Source organism: Schistocerca americana, chromosome 4 (genome assembly GCF_021461395.2).
Source record: "Schistocerca americana isolate TAMUIC-IGC-003095 chromosome 4, iqSchAmer2.1, whole genome shotgun sequence".
In the NCBI taxonomy this organism is placed as follows: domain Eukaryota; kingdom Metazoa; phylum Arthropoda; class Insecta; order Orthoptera; family Acrididae; genus Schistocerca; species Schistocerca americana.
Genome location: NC_060122.1, coordinates 512,951,688 through 512,963,285, shown reverse-complemented (window position 1 = coordinate 512,963,285; position 11,598 = coordinate 512,951,688).

Below are 11,598 nucleotides of genomic sequence, written 5' to 3'. Positions count from 1 at the left end.
AAGTTTCCGTTTCATAATATAATACTTGAAGCCTTGAAGTTTATTTAATTTCAAAGAAAATCTCTCAACCTTATTTTTATTAATTATACTTGTGATAATCTTTTCTGTTTAAAAGATTTATGCAGCTTATGATCCAGCGTGTGTTCTGTCGGAATAGGAGGCTGTCGTGACGACATCGTTATAGTATTTATTCCAAGTTCTTTCAGTTCCGTTTATATGTTCGTACAAATCCAATTAGTTGGTCCCTTAGGTTTCTTTCATGTAACTTCCGTCTGTTTTCTCCGCGCGATCTTCCTCCGAAAAAAAATTTCTGTTCATTTTGTTTAGTAATTTTCGATATCGCGAATGAGAAAAGACAGCCGCCTCCTGCTCCGAACGGAACACCACGACTTTTCTAACGTCGGAGAGTACCGCACGAATTTTCCGCTAAAAGGTAATAGAATTTCTTAAAGCTGGATCAATTACACATGTTGCTGCTGTTCTCCGACAAATCTGGTGTGATTAATAGTAATTTATTCTGTCACGACAAAAAGAACCAATTTAATTTTTACCAAAGCAACAAAGCTTTCAATTAAATTACTAAAAAATCATACCAGATGCCTTAGGACAGGGTGCATTGTCCTGCTGATAAATGAAAAAAATCGTCGTGTCCGAGCTGTTCCTCTGCTGTACGCAGTACGTAATGCAGTAAAATGTATTATATCCTTCAGCGTTTTCTGACGCGCAGTAGGAGGATCACACTCATAAATAATTTCTTCATCCAATTTCATCCGATTTTTTACAACCACCCTCCGCAGTGCTCGACGGTCCCTGCCCGTGAGTACATGAGGTCTTCCAGGCCTTGGTTTAGTTGAGGTTCTTCCTTCGTGTATTTCCTTCACTGTCACATCGCCAACAGTTGGCCTGAGAACTGTTGTAATGTCCCTGATTCATTCGTTGCTCAGGAGATATCCAATGACTAGTCCACGTTCGAAGTCACTCTGAGCTCTCTTGACCAGCCCATTCTGCTGTTACTGCTTCTTCTCTACGCATGACACAATACTCCTCATCCCCTTGTATACTGGCGGGCTTCGCCTTTCGTGACATCTAATGGTTAATTCCACATTGCAAAGGGTGGCCGGATACTTTTGATCAGATATTGTACATCGGAACGTAATATCGCTTCTTCAGTCATAATGATTCATTCCAGAAAATCCTCATCCTCTCCGATAATTTCTATAACATCCTTACAAAACGCCTACGATTTTACAGGACCGTTTTATTGCATTTTATGTATCATACAAAATTCATACGAGATCCACTGCAGTCGCTTCCGTGTAATCTTCCTGACCGACGTTTGAAACCGCAACTGTAAAGCAGCTTACTGACAATGACTTCTGCGGAATACTTTCCGGTCCGTTGCCTAGTGACATCCCAAATGTTGCTTGTCGACGTCTTGGAACAAGAGGCAAGTCTGGGAAGAAGCAGTATCATCTGTCATGCGCCGAAGAGAGTTTCGATTTTATGAGCACAAGATAATTTATTTTACCCGTATTGAAACACACTACACTGCGCTGGGCAAAAGGTAATTGTATTTGACTTATGTATTACTATACTTGAAATTATATTCGTACATTATCGCTTCCACAAGATCTTAATCATCAAATTGGGTTCTATGTACTCGCCTTGCGAAAAGCAAGAAAGAGGCATTAACTTACTAAGCAATATGACAATAAGTGACACGAGATTTCTTTTTAATTAATGTTAACTTTCATTAGGTAGATGTACCCATCTACAGTACGTATTTTTTTAAAACTGAAAACGATCCATTCGTTTTGTAATAATAGACAACTGTTTTTACTAGCTTGTGGCAGGGTTGGTTGTCTTACAACAAAATGTAAATAGGGATGTCACTGACGTCTCATGAGAGGTTGTAAATGGTATAGTACCCTTAATTTCAGTGCATTTCTGGGACTATAGTTTGACGCCCATCGAAAAATATTACCTTTTCAGTTTCGAGGACGCTGGACGCTTCGGTAATTTAAGACCCCTCACATTGATGTGGACGTATTTATATCAATGTAATACTTTTTTTCGCGTATTGCTTCAAGAACTTGCGAAAATAAATTTAACATTAAGTGGTTTTTATGTGTTTTTGTGGTATTCGCTCAAATAATCACAGATGAAAATACAGCTTCCTAGAAACATTATTATTCCAAATTACAGTCTTGTGAAGCAGATGTGTGCAAATCATCCTTGGAATAGTATTATTCTCTATGTATTCTGAGGCTTTTAGAAACTTCTCGTGCGTTGGTAGTGCGACGCTATGTATATTATTTCTGCAACCTTTTATAGCATCCTAAAGCTCAACGCAAAGATTCAACATTTGAAACTGTAGCTGCACAGACGTTTGAATTATCAACAGAAGAAAAGCGTACAGAATGTAGGCCTCTACATATACGAAAAATAGGATTAGAACAATAAGATGAATATACTTTCCGCAATTACCTTCCGAGATACGAAAACTGTACAAACTTGTGTGTCTGAAATAAGGCGCAAAAGATTCTCCATTCGGTATTATACGAAAATGTCATGACAACAAAACAAAATGGAACTGTGACACGAATTTAACTGCATGAACATTGTAAGAATTGAAGTTTGTTTCCTTGAGGATGACATGAAGAAATATTCTTTGAACATTCGTAGTGTTTCGATTTGCAAGTGGTTGTTTTTCTCCCGCTACAATGATGACAGTTACGTGACAAAAAGTCCTAACAAGAAATTTTGTGTGTTTTCTGAACGCATAATCACTTGTTTGGTGTTTTTTCTTAGTTATTGTAACAAGCTTTATCGTAGGCCAAGCTTTTTGGGCTACGACAACTCTTCTTATAATGCCTCTATTGATTATTTTTACATTTTATTGCATTTTTGTAGCTGCACTTGTATTCTGTGAGGTGAACCCGAACTCCACCGACAACGTTTCGGAGGCTGTTTAGAAATATTTTGTGAGTGTTTTGGTACAAGGGATCCATGCTTTTCGGTGGCTTGTTGCAGAGTAATTGAGTTCCGCTTGATATCTTACGGCCTTTAGCTTTATATCTCCATTAAGCTGACAACATCTGCACAACAGTGCAAATGTCGATCCGTTCGCTCACGGTACACGCTGGAGACGAGAGTAATGCCACTTTACTCATCCCTCTCAAGTTGGAATTCAGTGTTGTGCAGTTGTGTCCCAGGTTTGGTTTCTCTGATGTGTTAGTCGTACTTTAATATGCCGGCCGAAGTGGCCGTGCGGTTAAAGGCGCTGCAGTCTGGAACCGCAAGACCGCTACGGTCGCAGGTTCGAATCCTGCCTCGGGCATGGATGTTTGTGATGTCCTTAGGTTAGTTAGGTTTAACTAGTTCTAAGTTCTAGGGGACTAATGACCTCAGCAGTTGAGTCCCATAGTGCTCAGAGCCATTTGAACCATTCGTACTTTAATAATGGTAAACATCAGTATTGTCCGATGTGCACCTTGCGTATGGGTTCAATGAATCTAGTGGGACAGCGGCACAACGATGCTATGCAGAACTGTTACCGCATGGACGATAACCCATCACCGTGCTATTGCAAACAAGGTTTGTTGCGTTACTCTGTGTGTTGTACCTTCTGGTGATCGCACCCTATATATTTTTTCGCTGTTTTCAAGATACGAGGGCTATTCGGAAAGTGAGGAAAGATAGGTCGCGAAATGGAAACCACAGTGAAAATCAAAACTGTTTTATTTGCAACAGTTAGCAACAACTTCCATCTACTTATCTCCATAGTCGCCGATCCGACTTAGACGTTTGTCGTAGCGTTGTACCAACTTTCCAATAGCCTCCTTGTAGAAGGCAGCCGCCAGTGCTTTCCGCCAGTTTTCTACGCTGGCCGCAGCTCGTTGTCTGTGCCAAAATGTTGTCTTCATAGCCAGCGGTTCATGTGAACAGAGGTGAAACTCAAGAGGAAGGCAATTTTCTGAGCTGTATTGTAGGTAATCAAACATTTCCAACCGAAAACGATGCAGGAGCATCTTCATTGCCCCTGCAGAATTCGGCTAAGAATTGTCTTGAAGAAGAAACCGCACGACAGTTATGTAATGTTGGCTGCATAGCTTCAGGCGAAATTTCTCGCCAGGCCCTTGTACTTGGCGGGAGACACTATTTTCTAGGTATCTTTATGTGCTCACTGTGTGCTCAGAACTAAAAAGAAAGACGTAACGCGATCGACGGGCACACTAGAGACTGCTCAACACACCTGTGCAAAACTTCATCGGATTTTCACTGTGGTTTCCATTTCGCGACCGATCGTTCTTTACTTTCCGAATAACCCTCGTACATTTAGAGAGACAGAGTTAATTGGGATAATAAATCGAATAAATCGTAATGACATTATTACTCTGTAAGGAGTTGCAAGAGGCCACGGACCATTTATAGGTACTGAGAAAATATCTCTGAACAACCTCGGAAATTTGTCGGGGGAGTACGGGTTCACCTTGTGTATCCAAACGCTCTCTGTAAGTGTTCTTCACGTCATCTTGTTACGTGTGAGTGATTATTTCGCTAAGAGGCGGTTGTCCTCTATGTTCCTCTCAAATACTTGTTTTTCCTGCGTAGTAAAGTGTATTCATGGACGCTTCTTCACTGTTTTCGGCATTAAAGAGAGAGAATATTACGATCGCAACAGAACTGAACAGTTTGTAACGCACTGTGGTCCGAAAAAGAAACTGGTGACTGGAAAGTCAGCAGGCTTGCTGTAAGCAGGGTAGCGGCAGCAGGGTAGTACGCGCGCCAGCGAACGTCCACTCCTGAATTTCCAGGTTCGTCGGCTACGAGTCAGACAAAAGGCCAATTGTCCCAAGCTGCTAATAGCTGACGGCTTCCTTCTTGCCAACTAAGGGCTTTCTTTTTTTCCTCTCGGCAGGAAAATTTCAAACCAAGCAACATTAAGCTCTAGAAAGAATATTTCTGTTGTAATACTCGTCGATACCCGAAAATTCTTTGCAGATGGCGAGATGTTGGCTTTAGTATGAAAGAAATACTTCGCTCCTTGGAGCCTAGTGTTTCCTTGCTGCTGCTTCTTCTTCTTCTTCTTCTTCTTCTTTTTTCTTGCCTTTATCCTGTATACTCAAGGAATCAGCATGTTAATTTACGGATATGACAATGTTAGAGGTAGATGATGGCCGGGTGCCCTTCCCGTCCTTATCCATTTCGAACCCCTTCGCTCCCTTCCCCCCTCCCCCCACTTTCCCTCGTACCACCGACTCCGAGAACGCAATCTGTGTACGCCATATGTGAGCTTCTAGTGTTACCTCGCGTGAAAGTGTACGATAGTGTTGTAAATGTTTGTGGAACGAGTAACTGAAGCAGCATTTTGGTAGAATCTCCGTATTCACGTAGTCGGATGTGGGAAACCGCCTAAAAACCACATCCAGGCTGGCCGCCACACGTACCCTCATCGGCGCTCTGCCGAAAATCCCGGAAGCGGCATGATAACACGTGCGGCTGTCCGGGTGGAGCCTACAGATTCAGTAAGTAACATTTTAGAACTGCTAGGAGTAGTCACAAAGTTTTTAATTATAAGAGGTAAGCAGATGAAAACGAGACAGGTAAAAAAAACAGTAATTAAACAATTTATTATTTGGAAATCAATCGCTATTAACTGTTAATACCTTAGCCTATTGTGAGAGAAGACGGTCAACACTTTCATGGAAAAGTGTTTGCGGTTGCCTACTAAACCTTGATTTTACTCAAGAGTACACCTCCTCCTGCGAAGCAAATCAGCGACCACGAATGTCTTCAGGGGATCCAAAATAGATGGAAATAGCATGGGGAGGGGTCGGGATGCGTAAGGACTTTCCAACGAAACTTCAGCAGCCTAGTCGAAACAGCCTTCTCGATATGTGGGCGGGCATCATCCTACAACAGAATGATGCCATCCGTCAACATTCCTCGGGTGTTTGGATTTGATGGCGCTCTTCAATTTTTGCCATGATTCAACATGTCGCTGTGTATTGTGCCGCGCGTCCACATGTTGTCAAGGAGTTTCGACTACACTGGAGAAGTTTCGCCGGAATCCCTTATTCATTCCCAATATAGGTCCGATCTCTTCCCACGCGATTTACATATTTTTGGAGCCCTGAAGAAAGGAATTCGTGGCCGTTGATTTGCTTCGAACGAAGAGGTTCTCGCCTGAATGCAGTCATTGTTCCCTAGAGAACCCCAAACTTTTTTTCCATAAAGGCGCTGACTGTCTTGTCTCACAGTGGAATAAATGTGCGGGTCTAAACAGTTTTGGCGAATACTTTTCAAATAAAAAACAGTTTACTTGATTTTTTCCATCTGTCTCATTTTCAGTTGACTGTCCTTCATATCACCTCGAAAAAATGAAGTTACGTAATTAATCTGCAGTCTTGGTACACATTTCACTTCTCACGACGGTAGTGGAACCAAAACGAGATGATTCAGCCTGTCTCCACTTTATCAGTGTCATCGCCTGCGACGTCCTGGCTAGTCTGCAGTTCCTTGAAGTGCGACAGTCACTCTTTGATTTTCTCACGCTTTCTATCGAAATACGAGATTCAGTCTTTCTCGATGTCGTACTGCCATTGAAATTCGAGATTTCGAAATTATCTTCTCTCTCACGTTCTGCGAAAACTTTCATTTCCATGTATGTGGCGAAGAGGGATCGCATTAGGAGATTTTTACTTCTGGAGTGACGGGTTGGGAGAGAATTTCAGTTTATTCATTTTATTGCAAATTCAAAAGTACTTGGGCACTCATTGGTCCTTCAGTCCTTTCTAGAGGTGGTGGTTACTGAGAATATTGGCTAGCTAGATGCCGAGGTGGACGTATTTAAATCCATGGTCCCTCAACAGGATGGTCTTCTGGGTTCATAATCATTGCTATAGAGACCTTGACTGGTGGAACGGAGCTTGGCCTACAGTCACTGGTTGGCGGAAGCCCGTTTATCCTCAGAACTGTTTCGTTGCCTGATCTTTGATCTTGTCTATCAGGTAGTGTTCTCTTGTTTGGTGGTGAATTTCACGTGTCTGGCCCACCAAGAAGCGTTGAGGCGTCACTTTAGATCTTCTTTTGGAGTGGTTGTAGTTGTATAATTTATGGCGCAGGTAGTACCCCATAAAGTCGAACCATAAAGGAGCAACGGCTGTATCGTGGCCTTGTGCAGTTTCAGCTTAGCTGACTCGTTCAGGTTTGCGGCTGGTGACGAAGGGCATCAGGGCCCGAATGATCTTCACGGTTTGCGAAAGTACGAAGTAGTGAACCTAGGGGCTACTTCGCTACATTTCTGCGTCGTACGTTCTAACAGTGTACGTATCCGGGGAGGTACGAAAGGCTGGCCGAAGTGGCCGTGCGATTAAAGGCGCTGCAGTCTGGAACCGCAAGACCGCTACGGTCGCAGGTTCGAATCCTGCCTCGGGCATGGATGTTTGTGATGTCCTTAGGTTAGTTAGGTTTAACTAGTTCTAAGTTCTAGGGGACTAATGACCTCAGCAGTTAAGTCCCATAGTGCTCAGAGCCATTTTTTTACATACGAAAGCGCGCTGCATTCGAATTCCGTATACGTCAATCATCCGGATGAGCGACTTGGTTCTGGCCGCTGTAGCTATTTGTCAACAAGAATGACTTCTCAGTGCTGTACGATCGAGGACGGCGTCGGGTCCCGTACCTCTCCTCCGCCTGCAATTTGGCAAGATGTTGCGCTTGGACTGGCGCCCATAGAACAGGGGCGTCTGCGGTGGTATTGTGAGTCAGCTCTTCGGCGCCGGTCCCGATCTCTCGAGAGCCATCAGTCACCGGCTTTTGTTGGCGGCCCGAGGCGAGCAGCGAGCGCCCCGCCGGCGCCTGCAAGTGAATCCGCAGAAACTGTTGACGTAACGCGGCGCGGCCTTCAGGGCGCCGGGCCGGCTCTGCTGGCTTCCTGTCGTGCTACGGAGCCGCGGACGCGTTCACCCGGCGGAACACACTTGCGTCACCGTCCGCCGCGCTGAGGTCCGCTCGCTGGCTTACCGCCGTATCCTGTGCCCCAAAAAAGTGTATGTCCTCTTGCGAAGCAGCTACTCGCTTTCTTAACGCTGGAAGCGAAAATTACATAGGGAACGTCGAACACAGGGGGTACGTAGCACTCAGCGGAGAACAGTTCCGGAAAGTCTATGGCGTACGGTGAACAGTGGGAGTGTGCAAGGTAAGGAAATGCGAAAGGGGACACATGTCGTGTTTCTCTAAAACTGAGTTTTCCTAGGAGCCGTGCGAACAGGACAGGACGTTTTTCGCTATCGGGGACGCGAAACGTAAATACGTCGTGCATTTGTGATTTCCCAGAAAAGGAAACCGCGAGCGCATTAACTGTTGAGTCCACATATGCTGCCAGGAAAGATTGTTCGAACAGAGTGTTAGTACTTTAACGGAAGTGCTAATATACCGTACAGTATTGATGGATCGCGTGGGAGAAACGAGAAGAAGGGAGGAGGAGGAGCAGGAGATTAGTGTTTAACGTCCCGTCGACAACGAGGTCATTAGAGACGGAGTGCAAGCTCGGGTGAGCGAAGGATGGGGAAGGAAATCGGCCGTGCCCTTTCAAAGGAACCATCCCGGCATTTGCCTGAAGCGATTTAGGGAAATCACGGAAAACCTAAATCAGGATGGCCGGAGACGGGATTGAAACGTCGTCCTCCCGAATGCGAGTCCAGTGTGCTAACCACAGCGCCACCTCGCTCGGTCGAGAAGAAGGGTGTGCCACCTAACTCCGAAACGGAGCAAAATGTGAAAAATGAAATTGGCCAGGGATGCACTTATGTCAGGAGCTCACACAATGGGCAGAATGCCAGATCCATAAGTGTAAACAAAAATAACTTTCAGCACAAAGTTGCGTTGTTTCAAAGGGCACGTGTGTGTGTGTGTGTGTGTGTGTGTGTGTGCGCGTGCGTGCGGAATTGAAAACTAGAGGTGCAGTTAATGAAGGCAGACAGTTTTCATTATTCTAAAATACAGCCCTTTAGAAATTCGTAGTCTTTTAAAGGATGGCAAAGGCGCCACCGTTCTTGACGTAATGCTCAGTGCAAGAGTTACCTGTAGCAGGCTTACAGTCCGGAACCGCACGACCGCTACGGTCGCAGGTTCGAATCCTGCCTCGGGCATGGATGTGTGTGATGTCCTGAGGTTAGTTAGGTTTAAGTAGTTCTAAGTTCTAGGGGACTTATGACCACAGCAGTTGAGTCCCATAGTGCTCAGAGCCATTTGAACCATTTTGTAGCAGGCTCAAGGACAGTGCCGGCAAGACGCATTACGGCAGAAACTGTGACACCATTTCCAGAAGTTATAAGGTTTAGCGCAGTGAAACTAAATCTGCCATCAATAATTGTACGTCTAGTTTCCATTTGGGTAGAAAAAGGCATACCTGTGCCATTTTTTTAAAAAAGACATAACTTTGTGTTGAAAGTGATGTTTCTTTATTTTTAGGGGCTGTGCATTCCTGCCCATTGCGTGAATCCCTGAAACAGGTGTACCCTTGACCACCTGCATTTTTGACCTTGAGGTGACCTATGAGGTGCCAAAGTTAGTTGGGGCACCCTGAATGACAGACGATGGGACAGAAGATTATTTGCTCCACACTTAGACGAAGCACAGAAACACAGTCACTAATATGTTTTTCAACCGAGAGAATGAGGGTGTCTTGAACATACTAAAAACCACTTACTCGACGACGAATAGAGATTTAAAGCATATGTCAGATTTACTCGTTGTCTTCGTCTTTCTTCACTAAATTTTTCGAGTCGGAATTCATCCTGTCCCATAAATAGGTATGTACAGTAACTGCGTCACTTAAGATTTCATCTTCCTCGGCTCTGAAACGCGCTTGTAGCCTTTTAGCACTTTGCAGCCATTTTGCACACTTTACGTGCAGCAGTTGCTTCACTAGATAGCGGTGTACAAAGCATTACACTCGTCAGAACCAGTTGGCTTGTCACGCCTGACATAAAGCGCTGGCGCACTACGCATTGCACTCTGTCGGAAAATATCGTCGCTATTTTGTCACTATCGCAAGGACGACACACTAGGCCGGAGCATTACGTACACGTGACGCAAAATTCCTGCTCCTAGGAAAACCCGTCTTAACTCGGCAAAGCAAAATTGTTGCCGCGTATGACCTGTGACATATCTTCTCGCCACAAGTTTGGAGTACAGATCTGTCTACTCGAGAGGTGCAGTGCTCGAGCGGGATTGCTTATAGTAATGGAACGCATACCAAATAAGACTAATAGCCGATAATGAGCATATACAAAGAAGAGCAGCACTAACGGTCATAGGTTTACTGACTCCACGGAAGAGTGATGAAAAACGTAAGCTTAGCACACATTCAAAATAGACGTTAGCTAACTTACGAAAGAGTGCTTACAAAAAGTTTATATCACCAGTATTAAGTGACGAATCTAGGAATATACTACAGCTCTCTTCTTATCGCTCCCGGAGGGATCGCGAAGACGGGATCACACTAATTACAGAGGCATCTGAGCGTCTCTAGTTCTCCATTGACCCGGAAGAAAGTCTAACATGTATGCAATGAGAAGTATCCTCTTCCAAGCGCTTCACAGTACAAGTTGTCCGAAAAAGAACGGACGCTTTTCAAAAAAAAAATAAGGTAATATATCGAAGTTTTTTTACATAACTTAGCCGGCCGCGGTGGCCGTGCGGTTCTGACGCTGCAGTCTGGAACCGCGAGGCTGCTACGGTCGCAGGTTCGAATCCTGCCTCGGGCATGGGTGTGTGTGATGTCCTTAGGTTAGTTAGGTTTAAGTAGTTCTAAGTTCTAGGGGACTTATGACCTAAGATGTTGAGTCCCCTAGTGCTCAGAGCCATTTGACCATACCTTAGAAAGATTCAGTATGGACTCCCTTCGTAATATATAGTCGATAGTCAATTTCCTACGATGCCCGAATCAACACGTCTCTTGTAACAATACCAAAAGATTTTGTGATCTTCTTTCTTCCATCTCCGTCAGATCTCTTGTCAGTGGTGTGATAAAGACCCTTTCTTTGACAAAGCCCGATAGAAAGAAGTCAGAAGGTGTCTCCTCTGGAGACCTCGGGGCCATATCAACAACGCTTCACCGCCAGGACCAGTGTGACCTGGCCAACGCTATGGGAGACGTTCATTGAGATATCTTAATGGAAGTAAGGTGGAACTCCATCCTGTTGAAAATGAAATGTAAGGACCCTCTTAAATTTGTATAGTATCAACATCATGTAGAGAATTTCAAGATACGAGGGACCGTTTACAGTTCCTTGTGCAAAGAAAATTGGCCCATGAAACTTCGTTCCTCGCGTGGCAGCGAAGACGTTCAACTACGGAGAATCTCTGAAATGCTCGTGATTCGCCGAGGACGTTTTGAACACAAGATTCGAACATTATGCCTGTTTACTTTGCCGTTGAAATGGAAGATCGTCTCATCATCCAAGACCACACTGTCCCTAAAGTCGTGATTTTCCAGGAATCTCAACGTGCCTACATGGAAGACAGTGCGATTTCCTTTTTTTGTCATTTTCAGCGATTGCTTGCCCAAGTTTCAGCTTGTAATCTTGA